General features: G+C 37.7%; 1 pseudogene; it reads left to right on the forward strand.

Moving 5' to 3' along the window:
- The first annotated feature begins 9,266 nt into the window (after nucleotides 1-9,266).
- LOC100618402 (olfactory receptor 2D2-like) lies at nucleotides 9,267-10,786 on the forward strand (annotated as a pseudogene).
- The last annotated feature ends 13,197 nt before the right edge of the window (nucleotides 10,787-23,983 follow it).

Below are 23,983 nucleotides of genomic sequence, written 5' to 3' on the forward strand. Positions count from 1 at the left end.
TCCACTGGGCATTAGATGTTTTCTTGATTTGAACCCATTGCTTTGTTGATAGTATTTGCATTAGAGTGTTCATTTAAAGTCTATCCTCTGTCATGTCCCCTCAACCTCTGTATTCAGGCAGTTGCTTTTTCTCGGTGTTTCCACTCCCATAGTTTATCCTTTGCTTATGAATGGTGTTTTTTTTCTCCTGGATCCCTGAAAGTTGTTCAGGGACATTACACCGCCCCTAATGGAGAAGTCCATTACGTTCGATTATACCACAGTGTATTAGTCTCTGTGTACAATGTTCTCCTGGTTCTGCTCCTCTCGCTCTGCATCACTTCCTGGAGGTTGTTCCAGTCTCCATGGAACTTCTCCACTTTATTATTCCTTTGAGCACAATAGTATTCCATCACCAACATATACCACAGTTTGTTCAGCCATTCCCCAATTGATGGGCATCCCCTCGTTTTCCAGTTTTGGGCCACCACAAAGAGCGCAGCTATGAATATTTTTGTACAAGTCTTTGTGTCCATTATCTCTTTGGGGTACAGACCCAGCAGTGCTATGGCTGGGTCAAAGGGTAGATATTCTTTTGTCGCCCTTTGGGCATAGTTCCAAATTGCCCTCCAGAATGGTTGGATCAGTTCACAACTCCACCAGCAATGAATTAATGTCCCTACTTTGCCACATCCCCTCCAGCATTCATTACTTTCCTTTGCTGTTATGTTAGCCAATCTGCTAGGTGTGAGGTGATACCTCAGAGTTGTTTTGATTTGCATCTCTCTGATTATAAGAGATGTAGAACACTTCTTCATGTGCTTGTTAATAGTTTTGATTTCTTTATCTGAGAACTGCCTATCCATTTCCCTTGCCCATTTATCAATTGGAGAATGGCTTGATTTTTTGTACAATTGATTTAGCTCATTATAAATATGAGTAATTAAACCTTTGTCAGAGGTTTCTATGAAGATTTTTTCCCAATTTGTTGTTTCCCTTCTGATTTTAGTTATATTGGTTTTGTTTGTACAAAAGCTTTTTAGTTTGATGTAGTCAAAATTATTTATTTTAGATTTTGTGATTCTTTCTATATCTTGCTTGGTTCTAAAGCCTTTCCCCTCCCAAAGGTCTGACATGTATACTATTCTGTGTTTACCCAATTTACTTATGGTTTCCTTCTTTATGTTTAAGTCACTCACCCATTTTGAATTTATCTTGGTGTAGGGTGTGAGGTGTTGATCTATTCCTAGTCTCTCCCACACTGTCTTCCAATTTTCCCAGCAGTTTTTATCGAATAGTGGATTTTTGTCCCAAAAGCTGGGATCTTTGGGTTTATCGTATACTGTCTTGCTGAGGTCGTTTTCCCCCAGTCTATTCCACTGATCTTCCTTTCTGTTTCTTAGCCAGTACCAAATTGTTTTGATGACTGCTGCTTTGTAATATAGTTTGAGGTCTGGGACTGCAAGGCCCCCATCATATGTGTTTTTTTTCATTATTTCCCTGGATATCCTTGATCTTTTGTTCTTCCAAATGAACTTTGTTATGGTTTTTTCTAAATCAGTGAAGAAGTATTTTGGTAGTTCAATGGGTATGGCACTAAATAGATAAATAAGTTTGGGTAGGATGGTCATTTTTATTATATTGGCTCGTCCTATCCATGAGCAGTTAATGTTTTTCCAATTGTTCAAGTCTAGTTTTAGTTGTGTGGCGAGTGTTTTGTAGTTGTGTTCATATAGTTCCTGTGTTTGTCTTGGGAGATAGATTCCTAGGTATTTTATTTTGTCTAAGGTGATTTTGAATGGGATTTCTCTTTCTAGTTCTTGCTGCTGAGCTGTGTTGGAGATATATAGAAAAGCTGATGATTTATGTGGGTTTATTTTGTATCCTGCAACTTTGCTAAAGTTGTTGATTATTTCAATTAGCTTTTTGGTTGAATCTCTAGGATTCTTTAAGTAGACCATCATGTCATCCGCAAAGAGTGATAACTTGGTCTCCTCCTTGCCTATTCTGATGCCTTCAATTTCTTTATCTTCTCTAATTGCTACTGCTAGTGTTTCTAGTACAATGTCAAATAGTAGAGGTGATAATGGGCATCCTTGTTTCACTCCTGATCTTATTGGGAATGCATCTAGTTTATCCCCATTGCAGATGATATTAGCTGTTGGTTTTAGATATATACTGTTTATTATTTTTAGGAATGACCCTTCTATTCCTATGCTTTCTAGTGTTTTTAATAGGAATGGGTGTTGTATTTTATCAAAGGCTTTTTCTGCATCTATTGAGATAATCATGTGGTTCTTGCTAGTTTGCTTGTTGATGTGGTCAATTATGTGGATGGTTTTCCTAATGTTGAACCAGCCCTGCATCCCTGGTATGAATCCTACTTGATCATGGTGAATGATCCTTCTGATCACTTGCTGGAGTCTTTTTGCTAGTATCCTATTTAAAATTTTTGCATCTATATTCATTAGGGAGATTGGTCTATAGTTTTCTTTCTCTGTTTTTGACCTGCCTGGTTTTGGAATCAGTACCATGTTTGTGTCGTAAAAGGAGTTTGGTAGAACTCCCTCTTTGCTTATTATGTCAAATAGTTTGTATAGTATTGGGGTTAACTGTTCTCTGAATGTTTGATAGAATTCACAGGTGAATCCATCAGGCCCTGGGGATTTTTTCTTAGGAAGTTCTTTGATGGCTTGATGGATTTCAATTTCTGATATGGGATTATTTAAGAATTCTATTTCCTCTTCTGTTAGTCTAGGCAGTTTGTATTTTTGTATATATTCATCCATTTCTCCTAAATTGGTGTATTTATTGCCATATAATTGGGCAAAGTAATTTCTAATGATTGCCTTAATTTCCTCCTCATTGGAGGTGCTGTCCCCCTTTTCATCTTTAATGCTGTGAATTTGCTTTTCTTCCTTCCTTTTTTTAATTAGATTGACCAGTACTTTGTCTATTTTGTTTGTTTTTTCAAAGTACCAGCTCACAAGTAAATTCTAACAAACCTTTAAGGAATGATTAATTCCAATAGTACATAAACTACTTAGGAAAATAGGCAAAAGAGTTTTACCAATACCTTTCATAACATAAATATGCTACTGATGTCTAAACCAGGAGGAGCAAAAACAGACAAAGAAAACTATAGATCAATTTCTCCATTTAATATTGAAGGGAAAAAAATTAATACAATACCAGCAAGGAGACTACAGCAATCTAGCTCAAGGATTATCCTCCATAACCAAGTGATATTTATATCAGGAATGCCAGGCTGGTTAAATATTAGGGAAATTATCAGAAAATAAATAACAAAATCAGGAGGAATCATTCTCTCAATAGATGCAGAAAAAAGCTTCCATTCCTTTTTAAAAACTAGAGGACATAAGAATAAATGGAACTTTCCTTAAAATGATAAATAGTATCTATCTAAAACCATCAGCAAACATTATTTGTAATAGGGAAATCATCCCAATAAGATTGAGTAATGCAAATATACCCACTATCACCATTATTATTCAATTTCATACTAAAATTGCCAACAATAGCAATAAAAGAAGAAAAAGAAATTGAAAGAATTAGAATAGAGAAAGAGGAAACTAAACCATCAATCTTTGCAAATAATATAATAGTATACCTACAGAATCCTAGAGAATCAAATAAGAAGCTAGTCAAAATAATTAACAACTTAAAAAAAATTGAAGGATATACAATAAATCGACTTAAATCATCAGCATTTATAGATATTACCAGCAAGGTCCAGTAGCAAGAGATAGAAATTCCATTTAAGATAACCATAGATTATATAAAATATGTGGGAGTATACTTGCCAAGACAAACCCATAAGCCATATGAACACAATTACAAAACACTTCACACAAACAAAACAAATTAATCTAAACAATTGGAAAAATATTGATAGCTTATGAATAAAAAAAGCCAATACAATGAAAATGGCAATTCTATTTGATTTACTCTTTTAGTGCCATGCCAATCAAACTACAAAAAATTATTTTATAGAGCTAGCATAATGGAACAGCCAAATGGCAGAGTGGCTAGAATACCAGTTCTAAAGTCAGTAAGATGTGAATTAAAATATGGTCTCAGTCACTAACTGTGTGACCTTCAGCATTTCACTTAATTTTGTTTGCCTCAGTTTCTTCCTTTTTAAAATGAGCTGAGAAAGGAAATGACAAACTACTCCAGTCTCTGTGCCAAGAAAATCCCAAATGAGGTCATGACAGGTCAGAGGTAACTAAAAAAAAAAACAGAACATAAATAAAGAAAAAATATTCATCTGAAAGAAAAAAGGGTCAAGGATACCAAGGTAATTCATTTTTAAAAAATTTTAGATAAGTGGCCTATTCATTTCAAATCTCAAACTATATTATAAAATAGTATTCAAAACAATCTGGGACTGGCTAAGAAATAGAATGTGGGTCAGTAGAATAAATTAGGTACACATTTAATGAGAGTAAATGATCATAGTAACCTAGTGTTTTATAAACCCAAAGATCCATGCTTTTGTGACAATAACTCAATATTTGACAAAATCTGCTAGGAAAACTGTAACATAGTATGGCAGAATCTAGGTACAGACCAACATTTCATACTGTAGAGCAAAATATGGTTAAAATGGGTATATGGTTTATACATAAAGGGTCATACCATAAGGAAATTAGGGGAACACAGAAGTTAAACTGTCATATTTAGGGATAAGAAAAGAATTTATGACCAAACAAAAGATAAAGAGAATTATGACATGTAAAATGGATAATTTTGATTATATTAAATTTTAAAAGTTCTGCACAAATAAAACTAATGCAACCAAAATTACAAAGTAGGAAGCTGGGGGAAGGAATGGTTTACAGTAAGTTTCTCTGGTAAAGGCCTCATTTCTCAAATATATAGAGAACTGAGTCAAAACTTATAAGAATATGTCATTCCCAAATTGATAAATGGTCAAAAGATATGAACAGGCCATTTTCAGACAAATAAATCAAAGCTATATTATAATCACATGAAAAAGTGTTCTAAATAACTCTTGGTTACAGAAATGCAAATCATAATAACTCTGAGGTACCACCTCACACTTATCAGATTGGCTAATATGACAGAAAGGGGAAATGACAAGTTTGGAGGAGTTGTAAGAAAACTGGGACACTAAAGCACTGTTGGTGGAGTTGTGAATTGATCTAATCATTGTGGAAAACAATTTGGATCTATGCCCAAAAAGAGTTTTTGAAAAGAAAAAAAGACCTCCATGTACAAAAATATCTATATCAGCTTTTTTGTGGTGGAAAAAATTAGAGATTGAAGGGACACCCATCAATTGGGGAATGCTGATTAATTTGTGGTATATATGTAGGTATATGTAGTGTATAATTGTGATAGAATTTTATTATTACACTATGTCTTCGAATGAAGTACAGTCAGAGAAGTTTGGAGAGATATTATATTGTAATTTAATGTTTCTGTAAATATTTAAATATTCAAAATTGTAAATAAGAAACTTTTTAAAAGAACTAGTTAAGGAATTTGGTGGTTGTAGGAAAGGGCAGTCCTTAGCAAGCCATGGATTGCATCAGATGAGCTCTGAGTTTCCTCCCATTTAGGTGATTGCATGGTTTTATTAATTTGGTCTTCTTTGTACCCTTACTTCAAACCAGAGTAATACAAGTTGGATATTTGCTTTCCCCTGGATTTACTTTTCTGTGCCCTCTAGAAAACTGAATACAATTCAAGATCTCAATTTGGTAGACTTATGAAGGGGGGAAAGGAAAACAGAAAATGGAAACATGAAAGGAGAAAAATCTAAAGCAAGGTCAGAACTAGAACCCAGACATTGCATTCATGTTCATTTTACCACAATCCCATCTCTTATTTTCCAAGAATCTAAGATTTTGTTATGGAGGAAATTAGAACAATAAAAGTTCGTTACTTTACATTACTCAAGGGTGCTTTAAAGCTGAGCTAGTCTAAAATAAAATAAAAAGAAAAGCAATTAACTTCTATCAGATAGAAACAAATATAAACATCCTAAAAGATATTCTATAACAGGAGAAAAGATTTATTTATATAAATTGGAACTACATGGAATACAATGTAGACTGATTCAATTGAATTACCACCAGTTCAAAGTGGTGGCATTTCCTTTGTAAATTATTACAAAACCATAATCAAATGTTACTATAGACATTTACTCTTAAATTAGCAGTTTGGAATTTAGACTTGCGTACGCAAAAGAAATTATATTGTCATTGGTACTTAAGCTCTAATATCTACAGCCAAAAGCCTATTACAAAATGGTGTGTTTTCTAGGACAAATAGAAGAAAATGGAGTTGCAATCATAATAATAAAACTAAACAGAGCACTAAACTTCAATAAAAGATTATGGTTGGGTTTTTTTTTTCAGGCATCCAGAACCTTGAGAATTTTCCTTTGAAGTAGAGGAGACTAAAATTAGACCAGGTATAAGGCAAATTTTTAAGGCATTATTTTAGAATTCACAAGAGGGGACAGCTGGGTAGCTCAGTGGATTGAGAGCCAGGCCTAGAGATGGGAGGTCCAAGGTTCAAATCTGACCTCAGACACATCCCAGCTGTGTGACCCTGGACAAGTCACTTAATTCCCATTGCCTAGCCCTTAGCACTCTTCTGCCTTGGAACCAATACACAATACTGATTTCAAGATGGAAGGTAAGGGTTTAAAAAAAAAAAAGAATTCACAATAGCTTTATATGATGATGGATAAACTCCCTTTAATGTATGGTTGCTTCCCATTTTCCTTAATTTGATTAATCACTTTCATGACTCACATATTTCTTAGCCAAAATTTTGGCTCATAAAAGAAATTAAGAGTAAGAAAGTTTGGGGAGAAAGGGAGGTAGGAGGAAGTAAAGTCATGAAAAGTGAGACAGACAGAAATTAACTTCATTATGGAATTAGAGAGCATGTGGTAGTGAAGGGAAATTAGATCAGATGACTTCTCACAAGTCCTCAGGTAGTACTAATGGCCCACTATATTCTGATTAATATCATCAGTGAGCTTCCATGAGAGGAATCCATGAAATTAAAGGCACAAATGTTTAAGAGAGTAAGGTAGTTTCAGATACTGGTAATACTTCTGCATCTGGAGGCACTGATGGAGTGGACTCAGATCCTGAGTAAGGTTCTTCTTCAGTGATACAATCTTTGTCATCATTCCCCAAATGTCCTTGAGTTAATTTCCTGCCTTATGTAGGAATCACTAAGAAAGTGGCAAAATATAGGGGGGTGGTAACCCAAATACTCCCTTAGACCTCCCCTGAGGAAAAGTGAAGGTCACAAAAATACTGAATCAGATTGTTGTTAAAGTGAGACAGTATATCACTGATTTATACATTCAACAAGCATTAATTATGTATATAATTTGAGCAGAACAACATGATAGAGGCTGAAGAAACAAGTGTAGAAAAAGGCATATCATCCTTTGATATGATACACATCTAAGGAAATATCTGCCTTCACAGATCTTCTTATTCATTATACAGGTAAGATTTTATAACTGAAAAAAATGAAACAATTTTTCATGATTATTGCAAAACAAAGTAATATATAAAGGCAGAGGGTAAAGGTCATTACCATGTAGGGATGTCAAAGAAACCATCACATAGCAAGTAATATACAGGTTGATTTGTCAGTCAAAAATCACTTCTTTAGCAATTACTTTGCATCAGGTACAGTGAGTTTCCCAAAGTGTAATGACCTGCCTTATAATATCTCTACTCAAGAAACTTAAGTATTTGCCCATCATCTCTAGGATCAGATATAAAATATTCTGTTTCACATTCAAAGCCCTTCATAAACTGCTTATCTTTCCAGTCTCCTTACACACATATATTCTTCAGTCCAGGAATACTGAATTTCTTTTTGAACCTTGAACAAGGCACTCTATCTCCTTACTCTGGACATTTTCACTAGCTGTATCTGATGTATGGAATATTTTCCTCCTCATTTCCAACTCCTGGTTTGCCTGTATCTCTTCAAGACACAACTTTTACAGGAAGGCATTCTCAATCACTCTTTTTCTAAGATCTTCCCTTTGTTGATTATTTTAATTTTGTCCTATGTATAACTTGTTTGTAAATAATTGTTTACATGTTGTCACCAGCATTGGGTTGTGACTTTTTAAAAGGCCAGGGGTTTTTTTTGCTTTTTTTTGTATCTTCACCACTTAATACAGTGCCTAGAACAGGACTGGTGAAGCTATGGCACACACACCAAAAATGGCACAAAGAGCTCTATCTGTGGACACACCTGCAGTCTCCTGCCAGAGTTCATTACTCAGAAGCCAGAAGGACTCAGAGTGGAACTGTTCCCTTCTTGCTCTCCTTTCACCTGAAGACATTCTTCTCACTTCATCTTCACCTCTGCCCAGCAGCCCAATAGGAACACTTCCTTTCTCCCTTCTCTGGGGTTAGGTGCTGGAGGGCAGGGGATGGCTCACAAGCTGTATGAGGGTGAAGCAGGGGTGGTAGCCTCTTGAGTCTGTGGTGAAGGTAATTCCTGTGATGAGGTTGGAGAGGAGCTAGGTTTGAGGGCAGCACAGCTTACAACATGGCACATAGCTGGATGGGAGCAGACCTGGAGGGAAAAGGAGGGCTGGGGCCACTCTTCTCTCCTTTCTACATGCACCTCTCATCACCTGCCCTTCTGCCCAGCAGTCCAATGGGAGTTCTTCCTCCCTCCCCTATCTAAGGTAAGGAAGGTAATGTGGGGATGGGGATGGCACTCAGGCTCAGGGTGGTGGCAGGCATGGTACTCAGTCTAAGTCGGGGAGTGGGGGTGGGACCTGGCATTACATCTCTAAAATGTTCACAATCACTGCCCTAGAACATAGGAGACACTCATTAATGTTTATTGGAACTGGCTGACAAAAGAAAGTGTCTTATCTCAAGTCACTCACAGTTTAAAGGATAAACACTATGTAAATAACTATATTCAAATGAGCTAAGTACAGGATAAATTGAAAGTAACAACTAGATGGTAGGCATTAGAATTAAGGAGGATCAGGAAAGACTTCTTGTAAAATGTGGTTTCTTATTTAAGTAAGGGAAGACAGAAAGTGGATATAAGGAGCAAGAGTATTCCAGACATGAGGAATTTCTATTTAAAACTCCTAGAGATAGGAGATGAAGTATCTTGTTTGAGAAGTAGCAAACAGATCAGTGTTGACAGATTGCAGAATTTGTTTGGTTGAACATAAATGATTAGACATAGAACATAAAATATAAGAAGATGGATTAATATTAAATAGTCAGAGAGGAAAAGTGGGATGATCACCAACTATTAGTCTTCCATTGGTGTTCTTTGTGACATGATTTTTTGACCAATTACCAATCTAGTACATAATTACAAATGATAGGAAGGAAGCTAAAGGCAGAAACTACCATGATCATTCAGGCATGCTGTTTCAAAGATTCCTCCTCTGTTCTCTTTGTCTACTACATGGAATTTTCCCATTGTCTATCAGAAGATTTAAGGCTGCCAATAAGACTCACAAATTAGTAGTCACTTCCTCTCCAATATACTATGGTACACATCCCACATTGACTTATTATATAAAGGAATGCTTTCTCATGATTTGAGCTATCATACAATAAAATGGCTTTCTTTTGTTAGGGTGCACTTCTCAACAATGAGAATGTTCATCAGAAATGTTTTCATGGCCAATACTGGTGATTTCCTGGAAGGTTGGACAATATGACTTCTCAATTCCTTCTCTACAATAAGATTTTATGATGTTATCATTGCATGATTACAAGAAGTATCTGTTGGCTTCTTTCAAAAGAACAGGAATATCAAATATGAACCAGAACAACCAGACTTGGGTGATAGAATTTCTTCTTCTGGGTCTTTCTGATGATCCTCAGATTCAATTGCTATTTATTGTATTATTCTTAGGAGTGTTCTTGGGTACTGTGCTTGGAAGCTTACTCATTATCTACCTGGTTCTAACTGACTCACAATTCCATACACCCATGTACTTTTTTCTTTGCAACTTATCTCTGGCTGACATTGGTGTCACTATTACCACTGTACCACAAGCCTTAGTCCAAATGTTAAGTAGGAAGAAGACCATTTCCTTCTTGGGCTGTGGTGCCCAGATTTTCTTCTCCACTACTTTTGGAGCTACACAATGTTCACTATTAGCTATTATGTCCTATGACTGATACTTAGCAATCTGTGATCCCATGCATTATTCTCTCATCATGACAGGGAAGGTGTGTGGACAATTGGCTTTGGTGTGCTGGGTCAGTGGTATTGTTGCATCCTATGTTAACACTACATTTACATTATGTCTACCCTACCAAGGAGACAATAGGATTGCTCATTTCATTTGTGAGGCACCAGTTCCCTTGACTCTGGCATCTGGAAACACTCATAAAGCAGAGATGGCTCTTTTCTTTATTGGGGTATGTATTCTTCTTGCACCCATGTCCCTAATTCTAGTGTCCTATGGACTTATCATAGTGACTGTCATTAGGATGAAGACAATGTCAAAGAGACTCAAAGCATTCTCCACCTGTGGCTCCCATCTCCTTGTAGACATCCATTTTTATGGGATGCTCATTATTGGCTACATGATGCCCAAGTCCTCCAGGAAGCAATTCAAGTGGGTCGCTATATTCTCTGGTGTCATAAACCCTATGCTTAACCCTCTCATCTATAGTCTGAGGAATAAGGAAGTGAAGAGAGCATTCAGAAATACAGTCAGCAGGAAGTAACCCTCATCCTTGACACTGAACTACATTTGGCCTTATATAAACCTTAAAATTTCTTAGACCTATAAATGTTGGAAATTTCACCATTGGGAATTTCATACTTGAAAAATTTCCTATTGATAGTGGGAACTCTATTGGAATGTGAACCCCATTGGCATGGGAGGTTCCTCCTCCTCCCTTCTTAAGATTACTTTAGGACAGAAACCTTTTGCTGAACAATGGAAAGGGCTTTGACCTATGCTTAAGCATAGAACAGGAAGATTTTTGAGTCATGATCGATTTTAGAAGTGATACAATAGAGATACTTGGAATGACAGAACCAGGTCTTGGAAAATACAATTTCCACCCCACTCAGTCCTAACAGAATTTAGGAAGGGCTGCAGCAAAGGATCAAGATTTAATTATTTGAGAATATGACCTTCAACAGACATGTGCAAAGCCACAGACCTCTGGGCAGTCCTGGGTTAAGCTAGAGCCACCATTGGCACAGGGAAGACATGGACAGTGATTGGTAGATGTGAGGACTGAGGGGAGGGAACTTGGATGGTTTCCTTAAAGATAGAGGGGTCTGAGGACTAGGAGGAGGGTTGGTTGGAGAGGTTTTTGGTCTGAGAGGTGGTGCTTTGAGAGTTGGCTCTGAAGGAAGCTGGAGGTGGAGGCCCCTGAGACTGTTTCTCCATTTTGGTCACGTGAGTAATAGGGACTGATCTCCTTTCTTTCCCCAGCTATCTAAGGGCTTCGGCCTTTTGGCCCAGCCTAAACAGAAGGGGTATTTAAGCCCTATTCCCTTCTCTCCCCTTTCTCTCTCCCTCTATCTCTCTATCTCTAATAACTTTCTTCATCCTGTTTGTAATTAAACTCCATAAAAGGTTGACTGCTGACTTCAGTTTTCATTTAGGAATTACATAGCTGAATTCCTTGGCGACCTTAAATTAATATATATCAGTCTTTTAAAGTGATTTCCTTGTCACACTTATCTGTAACCCCCTACATGTGTCATTTATCCCCTTAGCAGAAAATTATGTCTACTATTGCTGGTATTGTGTAATATATGAAAATATTGTCTTTTTTATTTCACATATCTCTATTTGTACACATAGATATGTGTGTACATATATTTATATTATATATTATCATATATCCCTACCATGACTCAATTACTAAAAGAAATTTAAGATGATGCATCAATCTGTCCATAGATGTGAGTGGTTTTGCTAATGTGAAAAACTCAGGAAAGAGTATTATCAATGTGGAGTTTTCTTTTTTTATACAATACAGATATTTTATTTTATGAATTACATGTAATAATGAATTTCCACATACATTTTTTGAGGTTATATGATCCAAATTATCTACTTCCTTCCCATTCCCACCCTTTTCCAGAGCTGCCAATCAATTTATTCTGGGTTATACATGAATGATCATTCAAAATTATAAGAGAATAATCATATAAAGCTAAAACCACCAAGTAAAAAAACAAATAAACAAAAAATAGTAATGCCTTGATATGTATTCTGAATCCAACAATTCTTTCTCCTGAGATGGATAGCATTCTTTGTCTTAAGTCACTCAAAATTTTCCTGGATCATTGTGTTGCTGAAGAGTAGCTAAATCTTTTCACAAATGATCATTCCACAATATTGCTGTTACTTTGTATAATGGTCTTCTGATTCTGCTCACTTCATTCTGCATGACTTCATGTAGGTCTTCCCAGATCATTCTGAAATCATCCTGTTCATCATTTCTTACAACAGAATAGTATTCAGTCACCAAATATATACCAAAATTGTTCAGCAATTCTTGCAATGTGGATTTTTCAAAGTCCCTAGAAGTGCTACACTGGACGTGAAGAACAGAATCATCTATGGCATGAGGACTCATGGCAATAAAGAAAGGCAATCAAGCCACTGTATATTGAATCGAGAGGAACATAAAAAGTTAACCTAACCATTTAGATATATGCATACCTCTATCATTTTGTATATTTAGAGAAATATAATTAAGGAAATTCACTTTAGCAATGAAGATTACAAAGAAATTAAAATCAACAGCTTCTATCCAGGCAATGGATGAAGAGCAAATGTAACAGAGAAAGATCAAGGAACACCAAGAAAAAACACAGAAACTCTGTAGTATTAGACACAGGCTTTGGAAGAACTCAAAATACAATTCAAAACACAAGCTGAGGACAACTGAGAAAGGAACTTAAAAGCAAGATAAGTCATCTGCAAACAGAAAATAGTGTATTGAGAAAGCCAAAATTAATCATCTTGAAAATGAGGCAAAGGAGATGAAAGATGACTTCCAAAGAAAATCAGACCAGAAAGAAAAGGATGACCAAAAATCCAGGGATAAAATTCAGTCTTTAAAAACCAGAATACAACAATTAGAAGCAAGTGGCTTCACAAATAAGCAGGAAACTATAAAACAAAATCAAAAGAATGAAAAAATTGAGGAAAATATGAAACACCTCATTCACAAAACAGAAGATTTAGAAAATCGTTCCAGGAGAGACAACTTAAGAATCATTGGTCCACCAGAAGACCATAACAAAAGAAAAATCTAGTCATCATACTAAAAGAAATTATCCAAGAAAATTGCCCCAACTTTCTAGAACAAGTGGGGAAAGTGGAGATTGAAAGAATCCACAGATCACCTCCTGTACTTAATCCCCAACTGACAACATCCAGGATTGTTATAGCCAAATTCAAGAACTACAAGACCAAGGAAAAAAAATATTATAAGCTGCTGAGAAGAAGTCATTCAGATACCATGGGCCTACAGTGAGGATAACAAAGGATCTGGCTGCATTTACACTGAAGCACTGAAAGGCATGGAATATGATATTATGGAAAGCAAGGGAACTAGGTTTACAACCAAGAATCAACTACCCAGCAAAACTGACTATATTCTTACAGGGGAAAGTATAGACATTTAACAAAATAGAAGGCTTCCAAGCATTTGTAAAGAAAAGACCAGACCTGCACAGAAAATTTGATGTCCAAGCACAGAACTCAAGAGAATCATCAAAAGGTAATTAAGAAAGGGAGGGGGGAACCAAACCAAACCCCAAAAAAAATTTTTTAAGGGACCCAATAAATTAAAATGTTATGTATCCCTACAAGAAAAAAGGATATTGGTAACTCTTAAAAATTGTTATCATGACCTGGGTAGCTAGAAGAATTGTTCTTACAGGGAACAGTGAAAAACTGTATAGGATGAAATGCCAAGAAATAAATATGTATATAGATACATGTATGCACCTATATGTATATACATGCACAACTAGGTTTTTTTAAAAGAGGTTAATACTAAGAAATGGGAAAAGAAACAAAATGGGGTAAGTTTGAATGTGACAAAGAAGCTCATGGTGGGAAGGGGGAAGAATATCAAAACGCTGGAAGGGTAAAGAGATTGGAGATAGGAAATATTTGAGTCTTACATGTATTTAAATTGACACAAAGAGGGAAGAACAATTAAATACATTTGGGCAGAGAATTGATTTGCAACCTATAAGGAAGTAGAAGGGTAAAAAATGGACTGGGGGGGGTAGCAATACAAGGGAGGGAGAAAGGGAGGGTAGTTTTAAAAGCCTGTAAAGAAATTAAAAGGGGAATAAGAAGGGAGGGTGGTAGAAAAGGAAGTAAAATAAGGGTGGAAATTAATGGGACTTCTTAAAAACAAAACACTGATGTAGAAGGAAATAGTGAAAGAAGAAAGGGCAGGAGCCAAATTTATTGGACATCAACTGAGAAAAAGAAGACAGGAGTCTCAATCATGATATCTGACAAAGTCAAAGTAAAAATAGATCTAGTCAAAAGAGATAGGGAAGGCAATTACATTCTGATAAAAGGCAGTATAGACAATGAGGAAATATCAGTACTAAACAGGTATGCACCAAATGGCATAGCATCCAAATTTCTAAAGGAGAAACTAGTGGAACTCAATAGTGAAATAGATAGAAAAAATATACTAATGGGAGATCTGAACCTTCCTCTATCAGAAGTAGATAAATCAAACCAAAAATAAATATGAAAGAGGTAAGAGAAGTGAATGAAATCTTAGACAAATTAGAGTTAGTAGATATGTGGAGAAAAATAAATAGGGACAAAAAGGAATACACCTTCTCAGCACCACATGGCACATTCACAAAGATTGACCATACTAGGGCATAAAAACATTGCAAACAAGTGCAAAAGAGAAGAAATAATAAATGCAAACTTCTCAGATCACAATGCAATGAAAATAATAATTAGTTAGGGTACATGGAGAGGCAAATCAAAAATTAATTGGAAATTAAATAATATGATTCAACAAAATCAGTTAGTTAGAGAACAAATCATAGAAACAATTAAAAATTTCATTGAAGGAAATGACAATGATGAGATAGCTTTTCAAAATCTATGAGATACAGCCAAAGCAGTACTCAGGGGAAAATTTATATCCTTAAGTTCACCTATTTTTATCTATTTCAATTTTTATTATCTAAACTACTTCCCTTATTCAGAGTACTTCATTCTTTTCTCTTCTTATTCATGAGACAAATCCTTGACTCATCAGATAAAGGAGAGTAATGTGATCTCACGACCAAAAGCTTAATAGCTTGAAGACACTGCTGGATACATAGGTCATGAGACAGTTAATCAGGCAGGGCCCTATTAAAAGGCCCACTATTACTAATATGGGTAGTCCTGCCAGGGCCATGATCAGGGTGGTCAGTTACAGAGACCAAGAGAAAAGACTAGAATAGCAGTTGGTGGGCTGAGTATCAGTTGTATCAGTTCATTCCCTCTCTTGTATCCTTAACAGCCCCAGAATGGGTTGGCATAAAAACAGTAGGATTCTCCCAATGCCACACAGAGTTCACCCTGCTTAAAGAAAAGGAGGTCCAGTCCCCGCCTATTTTGGAGAACCATTTCTGCCAACAAGGACAATGATTTTTCCAAGAAATTAACAGAGATTTCCAATTCACTGAGGTCCAAATCAATCTGGTAAGAGAGGGACTGGAAATTTTGGCTTCCCTGAACCAGGGCTGCAGTGCTTAAAGCCTCAGTTCCTCCTATACCCAGCCCTACCAAAATTGGGATGAGAATTGGCACTCTACAACACTGGACAAGGCCTGTCTGGTGTTCACCAGTCTGCATCCCTTCAAAATGTTCTCTACCTCCCTCCCCTGAATAATAGTAAACCTGGGAAAGGATATGAACCAGATTCCATATGTTAGATTTATGGTTTGGACTTACTATTAAAAATTGGTGGTCACCAGAAATTTAATTTCTAAATCCCAAAATGAATTACTAAAATAGAATGGATTTATGATAGCTTATTTACAATAGAAGGAAGATATTAAGGAAGAGATAAAAGGAGAGAGAGAGAGAGAGAGAGAGAGAGAGAGAGAGAGAGAAAGAGAGAGAGAGAGAGAGAGAGAGAGAGAGAGAGAGAGAGAGAGAGAGAGAGAGAGAGAGAGAGAGAGAGAGAGAGAGAGAGAGAAAGCTCTTGCTTCCTCTGAGCCAGGAAAGGAGTCTCAAGACAATGAGCCTTTCTCAGAGGTTCACACCTCCAGAAAGGCAAAGAAACTAAGTCAGCCTTTCACTCACCACTGTGACCATCTAAAAGGAAAACAATCTGAGATCTCCTCCATGAGCTCCTCCAGGGGTCCAGTTCCACAGCCAAGTGTCTTCACTCCAAGTCTGAGTGTCTGCCTTCCAGTCTCTCCTCCAAGTGACTCTTCTTTATTCTTGATTCCTATTGAATCCTTGTGTGCCTGTTTCCTCTATTTAAAGATCTTTTTCTCTTGTGTCACCTCCCCTAAAGTTTATGTCTACCAATCAAAGCAGATGCTCCTCTCCAGGACTGCCCTCTCAATGTATTAAATGGGTGTTCACACCTTTTTGTAGCTAGTTAACACTTTTTTTAGTTAAAATGAGTAGATCTACTTTAAATACTGAGTTAACACTTTGGGGATTAAAATCTAAAAATAAATAGAGGATTACAATTTAATCATCACAATAAAGGAAGAGCTAATTACCTTCATTGTTACAAGCAGTGGAGAGCTAAATCCAACATTCACACATATTATGGGGTTACCTGCAGCATCCTTTTTTCTTAAGGTATGAGGGGATAGACAACGTGTGAGGCAAATCATGTACCAGGAGGGGCTTTCCAGTACCAAATCTCCTAGGGGTCAGAGGTAGGTGCAGTGACAATGCTGACATAGTGAAATTCACCAGGCACATTGCAGGAAGTCAGCCCTGCCAATAGACAACGAGCATATAAATGAACTTTAACCAACCCCAATTTCCCATTTATGCTGCTGAACAGGAACCCTTAAGAGCCTGCAGGATCCCTCCAGCCTGTGACAAGGAAATCACTTTTAAAAGACTGATATATATTAATTTAAGGTCGCCAAGGAATTCAGCTATGTAATTCCTAAATGAAAACTCAAGTCAGCCATCAACCTTTTATAGAGTTTAATTACAGACAGGAGGAAGAAAGGAATTAGAGAGAGAGAGAGAGAGAGAGAGAGAGAGAGAGAGAGAGAGAGAGAGAGAGAGAGAGAGAGAAAGGGGAGAGAAGGGAATAGGGCTTAAATACCCCTTCTGTTTAGGCTGGGCCAAAAGGCCCAAGCCCTTAGATAGCTGGGGCAAAGAAAAGAGATCAGTCCCTATTACTCACATGACCAAAATGGAGAAACAGTCTCAGGGGCCCCCACCTTCAGCTTCCTTCAGAGCAAGCTTCTCAGAGCACCTCTCCAAACACCCAGAGCCAAAACTCTCCAACCACCCCCTCAGTCCTCAGACCCCCTATCTTTAAGGAAACCATCCAAGTTCCCTCCCCTCAGTTCTCACATCTACCAATCACTGTCCATCAATTTCCCTGTGCCAATGGTGGCTCTAGCTTAACCCTGGACCGCCCAGAGGTCTGTGGCTTTGCACATGTCTGTTGGAGGTCATATTCTCAAATAATTAAATTTTGATCTATGCTGCAGCCCTTCCTAAATCCTGTTAGGACTGAGTGGGGTGGAAATTGTATTTTCCAAGACCTGGTTCTGTCATTCCAAGTATCTCTATTGTATCAATTCTAAAATCAATCATGACTCAAAGAAATTCCTGTTCTGTGCTTAAGCATAGGTCAAAGCCCTTTCCATTGTTCAGCAAAAGGTTTCTGTCCTAAAGTAATCTTAAGAAGGGAGGAGAAGGAACCTCCCATGCCAATGGGGTTCACATTCCAATACACTATCAGTAAGAAATTTTCCAAGTATGAAATTTCCCAATGGTGAAATTTCCAACATTTATAAGTCTAAGAAATTTTAAGGTTTACAAGCCCATTCCTAGGAGGATTCATTGTCCCCTCTCAATTCCCCCTTTATCTGTAACAGAATCAAACCTTTGACTTGGTGTCTGGTAAGGGTATATAGTGGGAGCAAAGGAATTTTCCTGCTTATTGTTTGCCTGAAAAACTTCTACACTATGGAGGTACAATGTCCCATGATGTCCCTGGAGTACAATGTCCCATGCCACCCCCCTCCAAATGTCTAAGGGAACATGGGTGATGATTTCAGTCTTCTCTAGCTTCTTCATAGCTGATAAGGGGCATAGAATCCCTGAGAGGAGGAGGGAAGGACTGTGGGTACAGGGTCTTCAGGGTCATGTCTGTAGTGAGTGCTTAGGTCCTGAAGGCTTGGAGACCTCCCTTGACTGGCAGATAGCTCAGAAAAGGGAGCATCAGGCCCTAAAGCAGAAGTATAGAAAGCAGGACTAGGACAAAAACAAGAACACCAGATAGAAACAGAGAAAATTATACAATAGAAATTGATATTAAACATTAATATTTGGGTATTTTACCCAGCAGACTTCATCTCCAGAAATCATCCTCTGTCAGGAATTGATCCTTTCTAGGAAATGTGATTCCTAAGTTGTTTGCAGAGTTGGCATGTGACATTTCTGTTAAACAATATCATTTATAGAGCAGCTATAACCACCTGAATAACAATATTTCAAAGATTAATTTCTTTACACTAGATCCTGAAGGAAATCTGGAAAGCTTTGTTATTTCTGAACTTAAGATCTAAACTTCAGTTTGGGTATCAATAACTCTATCTAGTCCTCAAGGTATATTAACAATTTGATTATTTTAATTATTAACCTAATAGGTTATTTGGGGAAATGGAAACTATTTTACAACTTGCATTATGTGCTGTTTATGGGAATTTGTCACAAAAGAGAAGGCAGATAGGGAAGACATTTACTCATGTCCCAAGGGACACATAGTGATGGGGCTTCATTTACAAGCCAAGGCTGCCACTGGCTCATGCTATCCTTATGTCACTCAAGGATTAGCAGCCTAGATGGTCATAAAAGGCCCAATACAGGTTGAGCCCTGAATTGCCTCTCTAACAGGATGTTTCTCTGTCATTTTTATACTAAGTCACCATGGGCATAGATCCCAGAAGCCGCCTTCTCTTTCCTTAAAAGACAAGTTTTATCCACTACAGCTTAGAGAAAGTCTACTCATCAACAGTCCAGAAACAAATTTCCTTACCCTCAAACAAGTCTTTCACATCCCTACAAGGCTGATCACTGAGTTATTCTTACATATTCTGGCAATATTTAACATATCACATGTTAGTCACAAAACCTGAAATAAGGAACTTGAGTACTGAATTGAGTAGCTCCATAGTCATATAAATCAGGCCTATATCATCCCCTGGACCTAGGTCATCTGAAAGAATGGGACAAAGCCATACATGAATCACTTCAGGGCAACTGTCTAGAGAAATTCCAGAATCATTTGTGATTTTCCAACAACACATACATTAATTTTAGAAATTGTCCCTAGGTCAAGGATCCAATTATAAGAATAGAACATCCATCTATTCTCTTTCACCTCCCTGTCTGTTCTCTTTCACCTCCCCCTCTCTTCCTTTCTCCCTCTCTCTTTTCCCCTAGAAAGCCTCTGTTTAAAAAGAACACAACTTCGGACTTCCGGTTAAGATGGCGGCTTAGAGAAAGCTGAAGTTCAGATCTCCGGAAAACCCTTCCCGACCGATCTCAAACTAGAAGCTCCTAAGGCGCCGAAATTCAAAACGATCAACAGCACAGACCCTGGGAACCCTCCTCCTGGACCTGGACCCGGCTCAAAAGGTACGGCTCCCCTTAAAAGCCAGAACCCGAGATCCCTCGGACCTCAGGGGTAGGAGCGCAGAGTCCAAGGCTCCCGGAAGCGGCAGCCGCGCCGGGCTCAGAGAGCAGGGTCTGAGGAACAACAACCCTCAGGGTCTTCTACCCAAGTCCCAGTCCCGGTGAAAGTTACTGCCTGGGGCTTCGGCTGCAAAGAGCCGGTCGGTCAAAGAGCCGGTAGGTCCGGGTGAAAGTTACTGCCTGGGGCCTCCGCTGCAGAGAGCTGGTCAAAACAACAGCAACCCTCAGGGCGGGCAAGACAGCCTCACGGGCTGGATCCTGCTATCCAAGTCTCAGTGAAAGTCTGTGCTCTCCGAGCTTGGGGAAGCGGCAGCCCATCCCCCCGCAGGCCGACGAAACAGCCTCATGGCCAGGGATTCTGAAGGCAACTTCCGGAAATCGAGCCAGGGGAAGAGTGTGGCCTCGTGGTCCGACCCTTCCATTCCAGTTCCAGTGAGGCACATTCAGTTTAACCCAGGGAACGCTCATAGAACCAACATCTGCCCAGGACTAAAGCCTCTGATCACCAGACAAAGACAAGAAAAGCCAATCCTCCACGTTCAGAGATGACAAATTCCACAGAAGCACAGAAGCCCCAAAATACCAAGAAAAATAAGAAGAAAGGGGCGACTCTGGACACATTCTATGGAGCCAAAATACAAAATACAGAGCAGATAGAAGAAGATATACAAGAAAATTCTCCAAAATCTTCCAAAGGAAATAGAAACTCTCCACAAACCCATGAAGAATTTGAATCAGAAAGGACCAAAAAGATGGAAGCCCTCTGGGAGGAAAAGTGGGAAATGATGCAAAAGAAATTCACGCATCTACAAAACCAGTTTGACCAAACTGTAAAAGAAAACCAGGCTTTAAAGCAAGAACTAATAAAGCAAAGCCAAAACACCAAGAAATTAGAAGAGAACATAAAATATCTCACCGACAAGGTGATAGATCTGGAAAACAGGGGGAGAAGAGAAAATTTAAGAATAATTGGACTCCCAGAAAAGCCAGAAATAAACACCAAACTGGACATGGTGATACAAGATATAATCAAAGAAAATTGCCCAGAGATTCTAGAACAAGGGGGCAATACATCCACTGACAGAGCTCACAGAACACCTTCTACACTAAACCCCCAAAAGACAACTCCCAGGAATGTAATTGCCAAATTCCAAAGCTATCAAACAAAAGAAAAAATCCTACAGGAAGCCAGAAAAAGACAATTTAGATATAAAGGAATGCCAATCAGGGTCACACAAGACCTTGCAAGCTCTACGCTGAATGATCGTAAGGCATGGAACATGATCTTCAGAAAGGCAAGAGAGCTGGGTCTCCAACCAAGAATCAGCTACCCAGCAAAACTGACTATATACTTCCAAGGAAAAGTATGGGCATTCAACAAAATAGAAGACTTCCAACTTTTTGCAAAGAAAAGACCAGAGCTCTGTGGAAAGTTTGATACCGAAAATCAAAGAGCAAGGAATACCTGAAAAGGTAAATATTAAGGAAAGGGGAAAAATGTTATCTTCTTTTACTCAAACTCTCTTCTATAAGGACTACATTTATATCAACCTATGTATACTAATATGTGGGGAAAATGTAATGTATAAATAGGGGGTAAAGAAAGACCAAATAGAATAATGGTTCTCACACAAAGATTCACAGGGGAAGGGGAGGGGAAGAAAACTCCTATAAGAAGGAGAGGAAGAGAGGGGGGGGGGGTTACTTAAACCTCAATCTCAGGGAAATCAACTCTGAGAGGGAAAAACATCCAGATCCATTGGGATCTTGAATTCTATCTTACCCAACAAGGGTAAGGAGAAGGGAAAACCAAGGGGGGGAGGGGGAGAGGGAGAACAAAAAGGGAGGGAAAGAGAGGGGGGAGGGGGAGGGAACAAAAAGGGAGGGACTAAAAAGGGAAACATCAAGGGAGGGGACAAGGGGGACTGATTCAAAGTAAATCACTGGACTAAAAGGTAGAGCCGAAGAAGAAAAGGTTAGAATTAGGGAAGGCAATCAAAATGCCAGGGAGTCCACAAATGACAATCATAACTTTGAACGTGAATGGGATGAACTCACCCATAAAACGTAGACGAATAGCTGAATGGATTAGAATCCAAAACCCTACCATATGTTGTCTTCAAGAAACACACATGAGGCGGGTTGACACCCACAAGGTCAGAATTAAAGGATGGAGTAAGACCTTCTGGGCCTCAACTGATAGAAAGAAGGCAGGAGTGGTAATCATGATATCTGATAAAGCCAATGCAAAAATAGACCTGATCAAAAGGGATAGGGAAGGTAATTATATTTTGTTAAAAGGGACTCTAGACAATGAGGAAATATCATTAATCAACATGTATGCACCAAATAATATAGCACCCAAATTTCTAATGGAGAAACTAGGAGAATTGAAGGAAGAAATAGACAATAAAACCATACTAGTGGGAGACTTAAACCAACCATTATCAAATTTAGATAAATCAAATCAAAAAATAAATAAGAAACAGGTAAAAGAAGTGAATGAAATCTTAGAAAAATTAGAATTAATAGACATATGGAGAAAAGTAAATAGGGATAAAAAGGAATACACCTTCTTCTCAGCACCACATGGCACATTCACAAAAATTGACCATACATTAGGTCACAGAAACATAGCACACAAATGCAAAAAAGCAGAAATAATGAATGCAGCCTTCTCAGATCACAAGGCAATAAAAATAATGATTAGTAATGGTACATGGAAAACCAAATCTAAAACCAATTGGAAATTAAACAATATGATACTCCAAAACCGTTTAGCTAAAGAAGAAATCATAGAAACAATTAATAATTTCATCAAGGAAAATGACAATGGCGAAACATCCTTTCAAACCTTTTGGGATGCAGCCAAAGCGGTAATCAGAGGCAAATTCATATCCCTGAAAGCTCATATTAACAAACAAGGGAGAGCAGAGATCAATCAATTGGAAATGCAATTGAAAAAACTCGAAAGCGATCAAATTCAAAACCCCCAGCAGAAAACCAAATTAGAAATCCTAAAAATTAAGGGAGAAATTAATAAAATCGAAAGTGATAGAACTATTGATTTAATAAATAAGACAAGAAGCTGGTACTTTGAAAAAACAAACAAAATAGACAAAGTACTGGTCAATCTAATTAAAAAAAGGAAGGAAGAAAAGCAAATTCACAGCATTAAAGATGAAAAGGGGGACAGCACCTCCAATGAGGAGGAAATTAAGGCAATCATTAGAAATTACTTTGCCCAATTATATGGCAATAAATACACCAATTTAGGAGAAATGGATGAATATATACAAAAATACAAACTGCCTAGACTAACAGAAGAGGAAATAGAATTCTTAAATAATCCCATATCAGAAATTGAAATCCATCAAGCCATCAAAGAACTTCCTAAGAAAAAATCCCCAGGGCCTGATGGATTCACCTGTGAATTCTATCAAACATTCAGAGAACAGTTAACCCCAATACTATACAAACTATTTGACATAATAAGCAAAGAGGGAGTTCTACCAAACTCCTTTTACGACACAAACATGGTACTGATTCCAAAACCAGGCAGGTCAAAAACAGAGAAAGAAAACTATAGACCAATCTCCCTAATGAATATAGATGCAAAAATTTTAAATAGGATACTAGCAAAAAGACTCCAGCAAGTGATCAGAAGGATCATTCACCATGATCAAGTAGGATTCATACCAGGGATGCAGGGCTGGTTCAACATTAGGAAAACCATCCACATAATTGACCACATCAACAAGCAAACTAGCAAGAACCACATGATTATCTCAATAGATGCAGAAAAAGCCTTTGATAAAATACAACACCCATTCCTATTAAAAACACTAGAAAGCATAGGAATAGAAGGGTCATTCCTAAAAATAATAAACAGTATATATCTAAAACCAACAGCTAATATCATCTGCAATGGGGATAAACTAGATGCATTCCCAATAAGATCAGGAGTGAAACAAGGATGCCCATTATCACCTCTACTATTTGACATTGTACTAGAAACACTAGCAGTAGCAATTAGAGAAGATA

Source organism: Monodelphis domestica, chromosome 1 (assembly GCF_027887165.1).
Source record: "Monodelphis domestica isolate mMonDom1 chromosome 1, mMonDom1.pri, whole genome shotgun sequence".
In the NCBI taxonomy this organism is placed as follows: domain Eukaryota; kingdom Metazoa; phylum Chordata; class Mammalia; order Didelphimorphia; family Didelphidae; genus Monodelphis; species Monodelphis domestica.